We start from the raw sequence: 17,974 nt of genomic DNA on the forward strand, positions 1-17,974 counted from the left end.
CCTCGGTGTTCCTGGCTCAGAAATCTGTGCAATTCCCTGAATTGTTCACTGGAGCCTCCAAACGCGGTCCACACTGCTCGCCGCCATCTTGGATCCTCTAAATCATCTTTTAAAAGAAGCATTATTAGCAGGAAGCTATAGAAAATTTTCAATTAATTGTCACATATGATTACTTAAAACAGGCAGATCTCCAGTTTTTGCTACCTTCTTCTTTCCTGACCAAAAATTGTTTTTAAAATAAAACATTTATTATTACTAAATAATATGTACATCCTCTGATAGAAACTGATATCTGGATTGAAAAAAACTGAGCAGGTAACATACTACAGAGGTTTTAAAAGCATGCCAAAGGAAGACAGTTCTTCCAGAAGTATTGTTTCTGAAGTTGTACTTGAAAAATCACAGTGAAGCAGGCATACTACATTAAAAATAACCCTTAGTATATTACTTTAAAAATCATCTCTACAGAAGGTATATAGTAAAAAAGTAGAAATTACTGATTATATGACAGATAGGTTAGAATTTCTCAATTATTTTCTTTTTGGGTGGCATTTTAAAATATTTATAAGAAATTTTATGGACAAATAAAAAGTCTTTAAAGATAACTTTCTTGATTTGTACATATCTTGCTTTAACCACAAATTGACATAAACACAGTGTCTTAAGTACATAAGTCTTTAAAATTGTGAGCCATTTTGTAACAATACTGTGCTTTTTGTGAAAGGAGGATAGTGAATGTATGATTTAAGATCTTTTCACAGCAAGGTGCCAAAAATTGTTGCAATTATACCAGCTGGACTGTTAAAATAAGCAAGACATTTCCAGAGATACCTGAGCAAATCTATGTAATTTCAGTAATGCACTTTTGCTTCCTTCCTAAAATGGCTTAGAATGTGTAGAATTTTTCTATGGCTTGAAATAAGTGCTATATTTCATTTGTAATATCACCTTATATGTCTCATGCTTATGTCATTTTTGCCCACTTATTTGAAAATAATTTACTATGTTTGTAAACTTGTAAGTTAATACTTGCTGAATTTTATTGTGTTTAATATGATAGTTATAAGCAAAACTTTTGATTTTAGTATGTCAAATAGTTATATCAAACTGTTTAGTTAAGTAGAATATTGCTTTTAATTTACTGTATTTGTCAGAACCAAACTCTTACGTTTAAATAGTGACTGTACTCATCACTATGGATTTTTATTAAACTAGAGGAGCACTTGTAAATGTGGAAATGTCATATTGAACTTTGGTTTTACCAAAGCTTTGTTGAAGAATGATTTTCATTATCTCTTATAGTTTTTCATGAGATTTAAGGGAATAACTAATTCCTATTTGTATAGACTCTCCTTATAATGGTTTGATATAAAAAGCCATATTAATAGAAGTAGAAGTTTCTCCAGAACCCCCAAAGAGGTATGTTTACTGTGTGAGAATATAAAGATAATATCTTCTGTCAAGTTTATAGAATTTGTATTATTGTTTATAATAAAATACTTGAGCCTCCTATGCTTAGTTTCTTCTCCTGTATCAAAGCCATTGCGTGTACAGGTGCTCTGGTGGACTTACAGCCCTGTAGGACTAGATTAATTAGGAATAATCTATAAATATACTATCTGCATACTGAATAACAGGTTCTATCATTAATCCAATTGTCTCATGTTTTTTTTAAGGGTTGCAAAGCTAGGAGCATTCATGAGCTTTGTTAACTTGCTTGGGTTCAAATGTGAATAATATTTTAGAGAGATATCAACACTAGGTACTTTGTCCTATATTCCACACAATACTTTCATCTTAGCTTATATTTACTTTTTGGATTTTTCAACATAAGTTTGAGTCAGAAATTAGGTGATTTAGGAGGAAGTTTAGCCACAGTGTAAGTAAGGACATTCCAGAAGTTGCAGCAGAGAGACTGAACCCGAGCACTTTTCCTTATGAATTAAAAGATTAACTTTAAATTTATCCTAATAAACACAGGAAAAAAATATGGGGGAAAACTCTGCAAGGGTCAATGTGTAAAGATTTAAAATTTTTTATTAAAATAGTATAGTAAATATTATAAATTAGCAAATATTTTTATATAATTATATGTGAGGACACTTATATATATCCTTTATAGGAATAACAGAATATTTCATTATATGTGAGAACTACAATTAATACAATCACTCCTCTAGTGATGTGCAGATTAAATTGCTGAGCCAATGAGTATAAATAAACATTTACAAACTTAGGTACACTGATAAATTATCTTTGCTTTAAAACTGAATCAATTTACACATTACAAGCAATAGCAAGGATCTCTCTTTACCACCAACTTCCATTATCATGAATAGGCATCATTAAACTTCAATCCTGTCAATATGATGTATGAATAATTTCCTCCAAAGGCTTTAATTTATGGTGGAAGAATTATGAGACTCCTAAGCTATCCTTTGATGTGTTATAAATTATCCATATTTTTAGCAGCGAAACACAACACACATAATGTCTCACAGTCTCTATGGAAGCAGGTGGATAAAACAGATGCAGCTGAGTTGAAGTCTTCATGAGGATCTGTCACTCTGTGATAGAGGAATGCAGTAATGTTAGGCTTAACTACATCAGGGTCAGACTTCAAACTCACATGCTTTCTGATAATCTTTCCCCCAGTCCAAATGTGCTTCTCTATTGTCAATTCGCATCTATTCATGACATGGCAGCTTGTGAGTCATGAGATAGAAAGTCACAGAAAATTATAGAGATGAAGCCAAAACTATTCTGTAACCTAATCATAGAAGCAAAACACATAATTTTTATTTTTATTTCTTTAATTTCAAAGAAACTTGTAACTAACTTGATAAACCTATATTAAAGGATAGAGAAGTAAATAAGGTTGTGGGTCCTAACTGCCACCTCAAGACCTGGCTATCCAATGAGTTGTGAGAGACAGACTTTTACATATTTTATAATGTGTATGTGACCATGAAGATGCTTTTTAGTTTGCTACTTTTCTGTTTTTTTTTTTTAATTAACTTTCAAAATAATGGGTTTCAGTATGGCATTTTTATATATACTTTATTTTTCTTGATATTCCTATTTCTTACTGTTGATGGAGGAATCCAAAACATGACAGCCTACTGAAATTGTTTTTGGTTGCACACAATGACTCAATTATAAGAACTTGTTAACAAAGACACCTTGCACTTTAACTGAAGGATATAGATAAATCAGTCTTAAAGTGATCAAGAACTCTACCAGCAGCTAGCTCTCACAATGCCTGAAGGTACTAATCAAACTGTTGCGGGACAAAACACACCAATAATATTACCCAGCACTGTATCTTGCATGGTACAATACTGATGATCCAGGTAGGATGTTCCTACAGTTACAAAAGTTGCATGAATATTATGGGTGTAATCAACTACTTACTGATTAGATTTGAGGCCAGTGCTAAATGGATATTTCATGCCCAGTACTGTAAACCACCGCAAACCTATTTCTGAGAGGTCATAGGCATTATGGAAAACTAATTATAGTTTTCTAAGTGGTCTTCTAGTCAAACTACCTTCTACATATTTATAACTATAGATTTGTGATGCTCTTGGCCTTGGTCAGGAATTCTTTTTGGTAGGTAATATTTAATTCATAGATTTCTTCTAATGAATATGTTCTAAGGGTTTAGAATGTATTGTAAATTACCAAGTCTTAGTCTAAACTACTTAGACTGCCTAGTCATAGATAGGACATCTATTTAATGCTTCTCCATTCCCCAAAGGATCAAGCATCATTAGTTAGAAATGTGGTGGAAAGAAAGTAAGAGCCAGATCATGGGAAAGAAAGCTGTGAACTGCTGTCTTCTGGACATGACAGGGCAAATGTGGAGATGAACTTCAACAATTCTCTGGTTATCTGTAGAGGACTGAACTGTTAAGATTTAGTCATGAATAAGGAATGACTCTTGAAACCCAAACCAATTATATCTGAGGAGCTACTTACAGTTTTTGCCTTCTGAGGTAGGGAAAGTCACTTTAACAGTGAGTGTGTCACAGGTATGTTGCCCATGCCCAGTCAATGGGCCAACATAAATTCTCATCATACTTAATGTATTGTTAATTTTATAAAAAGAGTACATTAAGTTAGAAGATAGCTGGGAGGAGGTAGTATGATTGATTTGATCAAAATATATTGTACATATATGGAAATTTCAAGACTTAAAAACATACTTATTGACCATGACATGGGATATATTTCAGTAGGTAAAATAGTTGTGAAAGGATGAGGACCTTGGCTTGTATCTACAGCATGTATATAAGAAAGATATGCTTAACAGTGCTTGTACTTACAAGTGCAGAAAAAGAGGTAAGAATTGACCCTCATTAAATATAGAACTCTGATATTTGTTAGTACGTGTATCATTTTAGCTACATTCTTGAAATTAGTTTCTAGGATTTATTAATTGTGATATGGAGAATATTATTTTGAACTTGTGTCCCTAAGAAAATTATATATATCATTATATATACATGTATTATATATACATTGGCATTAGGTATTGGTTGGGAAAATATAATTTAGCTTTAGGATGATAGGACCAATGTATAAGTAATGAAGAGTATGAGCATGAGAGTAAAACTATTGAGTTAGAGATATGAAAATTTATAAAGATAGAGATACAAGTATATAGAAAATATCTCCAGTAAAGAGCTAAAGAAATGCAGTTATTGCAGACTTTCTTGGTGAGATACAAGTTGAAACATACACACAAAAATCCAACAGTTAAGGTTCAAAATGTAAATAAAAATTAAAATAAAGCTACTTAAAAATGAAAATAAACTTTCTGTGGACTGGCTAGTTAACTAGAAATGATCATACTGAGTGAGTTAACCCAGTAGGAGAAAGACTCACATGGTATATATTCACTTATAATTGGACACTAGCCTACGAGGCATGTCACATGAAAGTCTTCACTTATCAGGAGATTGGGATAGTTGTGAAGACATCCTATTGGGACTGTAGGTGAGAGAAGTATGGGAAAATGGGAATATAGAAGGATCAAGAAGGTCTAGAAATATACAAGAAGAAAATCATGATGGGCGGATCTGGACCCTGGTGTTCTGCTCAAACTACTGTACCTACTAAGGACAATACTTGCAGTAAACATCGAACCCCTTCTCAGATCTAGCCATTGGACAAGACATTCTACACAGTGAGTGGAGAACAGGGACTAATTCAGGCATGAACTCTGTGGCCCCATATTTGAACACTTCCCCATGGTGAGGAGACCTGGTGGCACTGAGAGAAAGAATAAGCAGGCTACCAAAATGAGACTTGATATCCTATAACCATATAGTGGGGGAGGAGGTCCTCCTCAATCTCCGACATATGGGAAGGGAATAGGGTGAAAGCAGCAGGGAGGAAGGAACAGGAGGATACAAGTGATGGGATAACGATTGAGATGTAATCTGAATAAATTAATTAAATAATAAAAAATGAAAATAAGAGACTGTTGGGTGCTCAGCCCTATATGGAACATGGCTTTCTAAGATCTAGTTTCTATGAGACTAAGGAGGTCCTACAACTGAGGTTGCCTGTGTCAGGACTATCAAAATATAATTACCATGCCCTACTTCACAATCCCATGACTTTGTACAGCTTACTCAAGCAGTGGAGAGCAGGAATTTTCTGATAAATATCTACTAGTCTCAGCTCCATGTTTCCATACTATATTTCTCTCTCCAGTGCCTTTTCTACAGAAGCCTAGTCACTCTCACTATCCTATCTAACATTTATTTGCATTTCCCCAGCCTGAATCTTGGCTGTCCAGTTCTTGTAAATTCTTTAGGAAACAATGTATTCTTGGTAGCTACAGCTGTCTCAGGAAATGAGAGCACTGTGGTGCATCCAGAAATTGGTAGTTTGGCTGTGTCTTTGTGGAATAATTTCCACATATACATATTTTTGTCTCATTTGTATTTTCTATTTTATAAGTAGAGTGCATTCTGTTTTTAATGTTGACTTTTAAAATCTAATAATGTGGATTTAGATTTTAATCCAAAATTAAATGTCATGACCAATATCCCCTTTAAATATGGATGTCATGTTAGATTAGCATGTATACTATCTGAACTTCAGGGCATATTCAGGATTTTTTGATTCTTCAAAGCTTTAAAAATTTTAAATTAAAAAGGCTTCTGATATTATTTTATGAATTATTTCATACTTAACTATTGTTTCAATGGAATAATTTGAATGGTATACAAAATTCGAGGATATATCTGTCCTCATTTTATTTAAATATTGAACAATTTTACCAAAATATTTATTTTTATTTCCACTAAAATAGTTTTTTTAGAAAATATATTCTGATTACAGCTCCATTTCCCCATCTCCTAGATCTTTCCAACCTTTCCACTTACCTCAAATTGACATCCTTTATATATCCTCATAATTAGAAAAAAGGAGACTTCTAAAAAAGAAAAATTATGACAAAATAATATAAAATAAAATCAAACAAACCAGAATAGGACAAAACAACATGAGTAGAAAAAAAAAACAAAGGAAAAAGTACAAGAGACACATATATCACAAACACACAGACATACACATTCACAAACATAATCAGAAACCATAATGTATAAACAAATGATCTGTAATATTTTTTAAGTGCTCAGACAAATCATTATGAGACAAGGACCCTTCAAAGTGACTACTGAGTTTATTTTGTGTGTTCTGTTTACCACTGGACAGTGGGCCTATCCTGTGGTTTGTATACCTAATACGACTCCACAGGAAAATACTAATGTTTATTTTCACAGGATTATCAACTAAAGATAGCTTCTGGATTAGGGGTAGGGTTCATGCCTACTTCTCTTCTCCATACTAGACCTTATTTGGTTTAGTCCTTTGCAGGCTCTGTGTATGGTGCCAGTCTCATGAGTTGATATGTGTGTCAGTCCTGTTGTGTTTAGAAGCCTTGTTTGGTTGTTTCTCCCATCTCACTATCTCTTAAAGTCTTTATGACTTCCATTCCATAGATTTACCTGTGCCATGTGTGTCTGGATTTAATGGGGACATCCCACTTGGGAGTAAGTGTTCCACAGTATCTCACTGGGAACATTGTCAAGTTGTTGGTCTCTGTATTGATTCCCATCTACAGAAGGAGGAAGCTTCTCAGTTGATGGCTGAACAAGACATTGATCTCTGAGTTAGGAGGATGTTGTGATGAGTCATTTTGTTGCTACGTTCCTTTAGCAGAACAGTAGTTTTTGGTTTTCATCTAGGTAGGTGACCTATCTAGCCTCATGTTTTTGGCTATATGAACAGTATTGGGCATGGGTTCCACTGTGTAGAGTGGACCTTCTATCCAAAGAGATAGTAATTATATACCCTCCCAAATTTCATGCCACTATTGCTTCAGTACATTTTGTAAGCAGGTTACCATTATATATACCAAAGGATTATAGTTGGGTTTGTGTCCAATTTCTTCTCTGGTAGCATTCAAATTACTTCCTAGTAGCATGACCACTAGTCAGTAAAGGTGAAAGCTCTAAGTAGGCAGCTTCTTGACTTGTCTGTGTTCCATGAGTTATTTAGGAGTTATCTTCAACCTTACAATCAATTTGTGGAGAGCAACCAATAACATTGGTCCCTGTCTCTGTTGTTCAAGATTTTCAGGTGGCCCTTTGTCCAACAACTCAGTTATATTTAACCAATTCCTGACCCTAAAGTTTCATTTAGTGGTAAGAGATGTCATGTTATTGTTTATTCCATTTATATTTATTCTACATTTGTATATTTTAAGAAGGTTCTACTCTATTAGGTTTCACATGGCCCTCAAATGTCCTGTGATTTTAGTTTTCTCTGTATTCTTTTGCTTACCTATTTCTTTCTTTCCCTTCCCCATATGTTCTTCCCCCAAACATTTATAATTCTCTTTCTTCTGCTCCACCTTTAAATGTACACAGCTGGCTTTTTTATACCATGATGTAAAAACTAAAAGAGTACCCCTTAAGGCTCTATAATTACTTAATATGATAAAGTATTTTAATACGTTCAAAACAAATTATGTTTTTCAGGGGTTTGAAAAAGAACCTAATAGTGCACATCTATCAATAATAAAAAATTGAAAACAAAAGTAAATAGTATTGTTACCATGATCTTTGAACTCTTGAGAAATTACAATCTGAATCATATGGCATAACATTTATCTACTGAATGAAGCAGTATCTTTAGCCTACCACCAATCACTCAGTTTTTCTCACAAAATACCAAAACCTGTCTCCTCCAGGTCCTTCTGTGCCCCAACTCTACCATAAGACTCCCTGCCATCAACTCCAAAGTTTGTCTGTGAGTCTCAGCATCTTCAATCTCCCACCGGGTGGAGTTCTTCAGTAGGCTCACTTCCTGTCCCTTCTCTTCAACCCCTTCCAGTGTCTATGCTATTTGCCCTTCTGAATGAGAATTAAGCATTCTTCCAAGAGTACTCCTGGATATTTAGCTTCTTATGGTATCTGTGTTGTAGTGTGGTTATCCTGTACTATGTGGCTAATATATGCTTATAATTAAGTATATCTGTATATCTTTCTGGGACTTGGATATCTCATTCAAGATGATCTTTTCTAGTTCTATCCATTTGGGTGAAAATTTCAAGATTTCCTTGATTTTAAGAGCTGAGTAGTATTCTTTATCCATTATTTGGTTGAGGGACCTCTAGATGGTTTCTAGATTCTGGTTATTATGAATAAAGATTCTATGAAAATTATTGAGTAAGAGAAATTGTGGTAGGTTGGGGTGACCTTTGGGTATAAGCTCAGGAGAGTAGCATAGCTGGGTCTTATGGTAGTTTGATCTAAACTTTATGAGAAAGCACCAGATTGATTTCTAAAGTGGTTATACAATTTGCACACCAACCAGCAGTGGAGGAGTATTGCACATTCTCTACCTCCTCCTCAACATGAACTTTTTTTTAATTATAATAGATTTAAATTTTATTATTTTCCTCTTTTTTATTAATTTATTCCTGTTACATCTCAATGTTTATCCCATCCCTTGTATCCTCCCATTCTTCCCTCCCCCCCCCCATTTTCCGATTATTCCCCTCCCCTATGACTGTTCCTGGGGGCGATTACCTCCCCCTGTATATGCTCATAGGGTATCAAGTCTCTTCTTGGCAACCTGCTGTCCTTCCTCTGAGTGTCACCAGGTCTCCCCCTCCAGGGGACATGGTCAAATGTGAGGCACCAGAGTACATGAGAAAGTCATATCCCACTCTCCACTCAACTGTGGAGAATGTTCTGACCGTTGTCTAGATCTGGGTAGGGGCTTAAAGTTTACCACCTGTATTGTCCTTGGCTGGTGCCTTAGTTTGAGCGGGACCCCTGGGCCCAAATCTGCCTATCATAATGTTCTATTTGTAGGTTTCTAGGACACTCTGGATCCTTCTACTTTGCTATTTTCCCATGCTTCTCTCATTTAGAATCCCAAAAGGATGTCCTCCCCTCTGTCCCAGTTTCCTGGTAAGTGAAGACTTTCGTGGGACATGCCCCTTGGGCTAGTATGCAGATATAATTGTCAAGGAAATGCAAATCAAAACACCTCTGAGATTCCATCTTACACCCATCAGAACGGCTAAGATAAAAAATTCAAGTGACACCACATGCAGGTGAGGATGTGGGGAGAGAGGAACACTCCTTCATTGCTGGTGGGAATGCAAACTAGTACAGCCACTTTGGAAATCTATCTGGTGCCATCTCAGAAAAATGGGAATAGGGCTTCCTCAAGACCCAGCTATTCCACTCCTTGGAATATACCCAGAAGATGCTCCAGCACACAACAAGAAAATTTGCTCAACCATGTTCATAGCAGCCTTATTCATAATAGCCAGAACATGGAAACAGCCTAAGTGTCCATCAATAGAAGAATGGATAAAGAAACTGTGGTACATATACACTATGGAATACTACTCAGCTATTAAAAACAAGGAATTCCCGAAATTTGTGGATAAATGGATTGAGCTAGAAATGATCATAATGAGTGACTTAACCCAGAAGCAGAAAGAATCAAATGGTATATACTCAACATGAACTTTTGATCTTAGCCATTCTGAGGGGCCTAAGGTAGAATCACGTAGTTGTTTTGGTTAGCATTTCTCTGATGACTAGTAATATTGAGCATTTTATTACGTGTTTCCTGGCCATTCTATGTTTCTTTGTTGAGAACTCTGTTTAGTTCTGTACCCCATTTTTAATTTGATTATTTGGTTTGGTGGTGTTTTGTTTCTTGAGTTCTTCATATATTTTGGATATTAACCCCTTGTTAGATGTAGTTGGAGAAGATCTTTTCCCAGTCTGTAGGCTGTCGTTTTGTTCTGTTGATCGTGTCCTTTGCCTTACAGAAACTTTTCAATTTCATGAGATCTTGTTTTATTTAATTATTATTACTAGAGCCTATGCTTTTGGTGTTCTCTTCAGGAGGTTGTCTCCTGTGCCAATGAATCAAGGCTCTTCCCTACTTTTTCTTCTAACAGGTATAGTGTGTCTAGCTTTATGTTGAGGTGTTCAATCCACTTGGACTTTAGTTTTGTGCATGGAGATAAACAAAGGTCTATTTGGATTTTTCTACACATCGGAATTCAGTTAGACCAGTACCATTTGTTTAAGATGCTATTTATGGTTTTGGCTCAGATGTATTTGATAGGTAACACAGTCTCCTTGTGGGTCTCCTAATCTGAGGAGTAGGACTACCACTGATATGGACTCTGGTGCCCACAGTGTGTCACTTCTCACAGGAGGGGCAGACTTGCCAGGTTACAGAGGTAGAAGATTCAGATGCTCCAGATGAGACTTGTTAGGCTGAGGTCAGATGATAGGAGAGGAGGGCTTTCACTTTTTGAGGACTAGGGAAGGGGAAATGTGGATAAGGAAGGAAGGGTGGAACTGAGAGGAAACAAGGGAGGGTGCTATATTTGGGATATAAAGTGAACAAATTAAAAATTTAAAAATTAAAAAAAAACAACAACAATAAGAAAAATACTTTATGTTTACTTCCCAATGAAAATAAAATATAAATCTACATTATTTCTCCTAAGAATTAGGTGATTGAATAGGTCACTGCAGAAGTGGTCATCTCACATGTTCTGAGGATACATGATATTTTTTGCATTGTTATCAGGTGCTAGCTACCTATATATTCAATATAAATGTAATCCACTACATTATATTCTACAAATCTTTCCTTATACCACTTTTTTGATCTGAAAAACTGTCATTCAATAAAGTGGGTTCCATTTTGTCTTCAGACACATGACAGATTAATGATGGCATAATAGATGTTATGGTTTCCTGTCTTGTTCTGAGACATGATCCATTTTTCAACTTTGGATAATATACTTCTTAGTACCTATTGTGCCTTCCTGTCTTTTGAACTGCTATAGGAGAATGCATTATTGGATAATTTAGGATGAAATTTATTTCCTTTGTTCTGGCAATTGGGAAACTCCAGGTTTTTGTTGCTGGCATCTAGCCAGAATCTTATTGTTGCATGGATGGGAAGTGCATGAGATGGAAGATAGAAAGGCAAAGGAATTCATTCTTTAACAATAAGTTTGTCCCCCATCAGGGTCAAAAGATCTTGATATGTATCAGCTATCAATATTGCTACAATCGTAATTTCTTTCCATGACATTTTAGTAGGAAGCAAACACTCAAATGACAGAATGTTGACTTGTTCTTTTTGCCTCTGAAAACCTAAGACAGAAGTTCTAATATGCAGCTAAGTATCTTTTTTTTTTCTATTATACATGCCTTGATTTCCATCAGTTAGCCAGTTATGTCAGCTCATCCTAGTTATTTGTGATCAGAGTACATTTTGTAATTTCATGGTGTTATTCAGAATTTCCCATAGTTACTTGTATATGATGCACACAGAATATTTTTTCTCTAAGCTATATTATAAAACATTACTTGGGACATATTGTCTATGGTTAAAAATAACTTTTTCTATCAAACATACATGATGTTTTTCCGATGCCCTGATATTAGACAATTTTTGCTTACTTCATGATCTAACTTGTACAGAAAATAATCAAGATTTTAGTTCTGTTTGATAAAGAGATATTAATTTCATTGTAACTAAAAACTGAATGGTGTTTTGGTTTCATATTCTTCTTGTTCAATGTAATATGTTAGGTAGCCATTGGCTAGAAGCTACAACATAATAAATTACATGCTTACGATCTACAACTCTAATATTGCCATGTTTATTTATATACTCGTTTTTTCTAAAGAGGAAACATATAAATTATATAAAATGAAAAATATAAATTAAATTCAGCAATGGTGACACCACAGGGTTTTTTGTGGCAATATTTTAATCATTCATTTGAAATTTGTTAAGAATCTAAAACAGTCATAAAAATGCTACTTAACTAAAATTTCCACTCCCCAAATTCTGTCTTTTCTCAAATTCTTTAACTCTATCTGAGCTGTAATTTTTATTATGTGAACAACTGTAGAAATTATACACACAATGCTAAATTGTAAACATTTAGAAAATGTGGCAAGTAAACGAGAAAATAAAAATGAACAGATTAATGTTTACTGTTGTCTTCTAGATGTATTTATTTAAATATAAATGTAATGAATAATTCACACACATATATTTGCACTTAGCAATGTGTTGTGGACATTATTTTAACACTTTTGTGTCACAAACATTTTTTTTGTTAACTACAGTTCAACGAGCCAAATGTAGTGGTTCATAAGACTGACACATAGTGAATTTATTTTACCAATACTTGATTTATGACAACATCAAATTTTTTGCAAATATTTATATCCTGAAGAAATTCTTGAAGAGGACTCATGTATCTTATTCTATGCACACAGAGAAACACATGTTCTATGTTAACATTCTGTATATACCATATTGCTGTGATTCCTTTTGCTCCTGTGTTTCTCTATATTAAACCCTATTTCCTATCACCTAATGCACCACTATAGTTTCTCTTCACATTACCATTGGAGTTATCTTTTTACCAAGCTTATTTGCCTAATGTAATCCACTGTTTAATGGTAATAATATATTTAATTTTTTAAATTAATATAAACATTTTTAGACTCTCTTTAGGATTCTTAATAAATATCAAATGATTGACATATATATCTCTAATTTATAAATAAATAATTATTTAAATATTTCAAAATAAAATGTAATTTAAAAAATATATTTTAATAATTTATTCATATTACATCTCAATTCTTATCCCCTCCCTTGTGTCCTCCTATTTCTCCCTCCCTCCCATTTTCCCCTTACTACCCTCACCTATGAATGTGACTGAGGGAGACCTCCTCCCCCTGTATATGCTCATAGGGTATCAAACCTGCTTTTGGTAGCCTGCTATCCTTCCTCTGAGTGCCACCAGGCCACCCCATCCAGGTGATGTGGTCAAATGTGGGGCACTAGAATCCGTGTGAAAGTCAGACCCCACTCTCCACTCAACTGTGAAGAATGTCCTGTTCATTGGCTAGATCTGGGTAGCAGTTCGAAGTTTACTGTACGTATTGTCCTTGGCTGGTACCATAGTTAGTGCAGGACCCCTGGGCCCAGATCTGCCCATCATAATATTCTTCTTATAGATTTCTAGGACCCTCTGGTTCTTTATATTTCCCCACTCTCCCATGATTATCTCACCTAGAGTCCCAATAGGATGTCCTCCCCTCTGTCCCATTTTCCTGGTAAGTGAAGACTTTCATGGGACATGCTCCTTGGGCTAGTATGCAGATATAAGTGAGTATATACCATTTGAGTCTTTCTGCAACTGAGTTAACTCACTCACTATGATCATTTCTAGGTCAATCCATTTGTCCACAAATTTTGGGAATTCCTTGTTTTTAATAGCTGAGTAGTATTCCATAGTGTAAATGTACCACAGTTTCTTTATCCATTCTTCTACTGAGGGACACTTAGGCTTTTTCCATGTTCTGGCTATATGAATAAGGCTGCTATAAACATGGTTGAGCAAATTTTCTTGTTGTGTGCTGGAGCATCTTCTGGGTGTATTCCAAGGAGTAGAATAGCTGGGTCTTGAGGAAGCCTTATTCCCAGTTTTCTGAGAAAGTGGCAGATAGATTTCCAATGTGGCTGCACTGGTTTATTTTTATCTTCCTTTCCTACTTACATTGCCTTCTATCCCTCTCAAATTCATGGCCTTTTAGTTTTTATTGTTCCATACATGCACAAGTACATGAATATATAAGTACAACCTGATCAGTCCATTTAGTGTTGTTTATGTTTATCACTTCAGGGTTGTTCACTTGCCATTGGCTAACCAATTAGGGGGCTTTTCTCTGGAGAAAAACTTTTTCTGCTACTCTCAGCACCCATTGTAGCCTATATGGAAAATTTATTCAGATTACAACCTGATTGTATCCCCTTGCTTGTATCTTCTTGTTCCCTCCCTCTTTCAAGCTATTCCTCTCACCTAGACCTCTGACAGAAGGAGATCTCTTCCCCCCACCATATGACCACAGCCTATCAGGTCTCATCGAAATAGCCTGCTTCCCCTTCCTCTGTGAGCCACTGAGCCTCCCCTCCAAGGGAAAGTCATCAAATTGTGGGCACCAGAGTTCATGTCAGAGACAGTCCCTGCTCTCCCACTATCATGGATAATGAGCTGTCCATTGGCTAGATCAGAACAAGGGGTCTAGGTTTACTGCATGCATTGTCCTTGCTTGGTACAGCAGTTTGTGCAGGCACTCTTGTGTCGAGATCCACTAACCTTGATGGTCTCTTTGTGTGGTATTGTAGTAGGTACCATGAGATTTTTTCCCTTTCTTGTTAGCATATGTGTTGATGTTATCCTTTTGGGGATTTTGTTTAGGCAGCTGTATTGTTGAGGCAATACGATGCTCTTTCTAGGGAACTATTTTACAGCAGATATCTTGGTCTTCTGGCTCTTACCACCTCCCTGGCCACTCTTCTGTGTTGTTCCTGAGCCTTACTTAAGTACAGGAGTTGTGCTGGAGACATATCCACTCATGCTGGGCATCCAACTCAGGTACTCTGGTAAATCAAAAGTGTTGATAACCAGTGAGCATCATGGTTATCATCATCCTACCTTTTACATTCAGCCTCCTCCAACTTATGCTGACTTGGTTTTAAGCTGCATGGTTAGCTCATCACCATTTCTCAGAGAAAATTCTAGAGATTTTATGCTTGAAATAATTCATTTCTTGCTAAATGCTTTTCAAATTCAAATCTTCCAATGGCAATAAATATAGATAACTTTATAATGAAGCAGAATTTAAGTCTCATTTTGCCATGTGCTTAAACTGTTTCGTTTGAAATAGGGATGGTATAGCTGATATGAACATCTCACACAATGGGTGTGAGGGAGCTGTTTTGATAAGAAAGTACTACCCAGGGGAAGTGTTTCATATTCTCTTTTATAGAGAAACTGAAACTAAGATGCAGAATAGTAAACTCACTTTTCATAGTGCTTAGCTCTGCAGTCTCTTTCCATGGAAAGCAGTAAATATTGATTATAGGTTAAAGACAATTAAAATAATGGACCTGTTGCTGGCAGCCTTGCCAGATAGTTCTTGGCACTGACAACACTTACCACATAAGCAATGACTGTCAAATTTAATGAGCAAACACATTTTCCAGGAAAAAGCATTTAATATTCATTGTGCCAAGCACTGGATATATTCAAATTGTGGGTTAACACTTTTTTTAAAAGTAAAGACATAATATGAAAAATGTAAATTTTTAATATAAAAAATGAAGACTTTGGAAAACTCATTTAAATTTAAAACTTTTCACTAACTGATAAAAATGAGATCTCCTTTGCTCTGCAAGAGGAGTAGAACTGTAAATTACTTCAAAATCTCCACGGATAAGGAGATCATAGGCCCTATGGGGAAACTTAGAACTGTTGTTCATATAAATTTCATGGTGCCAATCTGCCTCCTAAATATTTATATTTATAACCCATGCATAAATGCTGCTGTTGGCCTTAGTCAGAGAAGTCTTTCTTTGAAAATGAAAAGTGGTAAATTCAGAGACCCATAGGTCTTCATGACATGAAAACCAACTAATGATTGAGAGCTAAGACCCACACAGGACATTTATACTATTTTTTATAAGTTTCTGGGAACACTGTACATGAATAGACAGAATTTTGGATCTGGAAGATAGGATAATGGACTGTGAAATATTATCTTTTAGCCATGGCTTAATCAGCATTGTCATCATCTCACAATAGCTGTGGGTGCCACCTGCAATAAGTTTTCATAAGATTGGGCAACCAACGGTCAATCATGGATAGGAAAGTGCTTAGGAGAACATAACCTTCCTCCTCCCTGCCCACTGCTCACTATTGACTAGAGATACATCTGAGGGGAGGGCAGTCATTGTTACAGACATGATCTTTGTTAAATTCAATGGGTCTCAAAGCATACATACAAACAAACAAAGATGCAAAAACAAAGAAAACCACAAAAGGGAATTATGGCCTTTAATGGATTCGATCTTCGTTTTTTCTTTTTTGTTTTTTTGGTTTTTGTTTTTGTTTTTTGTTTTTTTTTTGGCAGGTGGTGCTGTCTACATGCTGAGTTTTAGAGCCTGAGTGGTGCTCCCATCGTGGAGTCAGTTGTCTCACTGTGAGGGACTCTGTTATAGTCCCTACCGATTTTAATAAGTGAGTCAAATCACAGACTCATTGTGCTTTAGTTTAAGGTGTAGGGCTCTGGGCATAATCCAATCTAAATGAGAAATAAAGGTTCAGTCCATGCTATTAGCAGAGTAGTTAGTGAGGAAGACTAGGAGAACAGACACTGATACCAATTATTTTCCCAGCCACGGTAGCATTTTCTCAATTAGCATAGAAACAACAGGTTTCTTCCAAAGCCATGTGTAGTTTCCTCATGAGAAGTAAGTCTAAGACTTGACACTTTTTGGGGTCATTTTGGCAAGGGAATTGAACCACTGTTTTAATATTTCTAGGTCCTGTCTAACTTGTCAGTTTAGTTTAGAAAGACCAATAAGAGGCATATTTAGTTAAACCATTGGTACATGACCACTAAGTAATCTCAGGGGCTATGGAATATTGTTGTTATCTCTGAAAAACCCATAAGGCAAAATATCAGGAATCAGGAATATTGCCTGGGTTAAAAATTTGATTTTTAGACAAGTTTCAGCCTCTTATAAAAGTCTTCTAACATCAATTTGGGCCACTCCCCAGTCACTGTGAGTTTTTTTCCGTGAGCAGGCTGACATTTTTCTTAGTTCCTATCCCTATGTAGTACCAAGACCAGACATCTAAGCATAATTAGCAACCCTGTGTGATTTCTGGCTAAAACTGAGTAATTCTATCCCTGGGAATTTTTCAAGGTCAGAATTTTTCTAAGGAATTTTTCAGGAGGCCTCATCTTAATAAACCCAATTTTTGCAATCTGAACTTCCTTGGTCCTGGAAACTACAGGGCCACTGAGCATGAATAGAACTGTAAATACTATGTAGTAGGCACTAGACATCACAATGTAAAGCTCAAGATGGAATGTGGGTTGCTTGTCTGCAGTCATACTAGCTAATTATTTTCTTTTATCTGTCTTCCTCTGTTTTCAGTCTAGCCTTGAAGGTGGTCAGGGTTAGACCATGACCCTGCATTACTACCCACAGTTCAAAATAGAAGACTCAGGAGGAGGTAGAGGAGTAGGCTATGAAGGGCCCTGGGCCCAATGAAACCTTAATTTCATTGAATGCATAGTCAGAAACAGTGCATTTGGCAGCAGCATTTATGGCTTTTGCTTTCTTGAATTGGGTGTGGTGGATCCATAATATAATGCTAGCCACCTTCACCACTGGGGAGTAGAGAGTATTGCACCATAGGGTTCTTTCCAGGTTTTCTTCAGTGTCTCTTTGGCTCTTTGTTTGACCCAGAGAGAATCACTGGAAACTGGTGGTGGGAACTCTGCTTTATCTACTTGAG

Source organism: Acomys russatus, chromosome 2 (assembly GCF_903995435.1).
Source record: "Acomys russatus chromosome 2, mAcoRus1.1, whole genome shotgun sequence".
Classification (NCBI taxonomy): domain Eukaryota; kingdom Metazoa; phylum Chordata; class Mammalia; order Rodentia; family Muridae; genus Acomys; species Acomys russatus.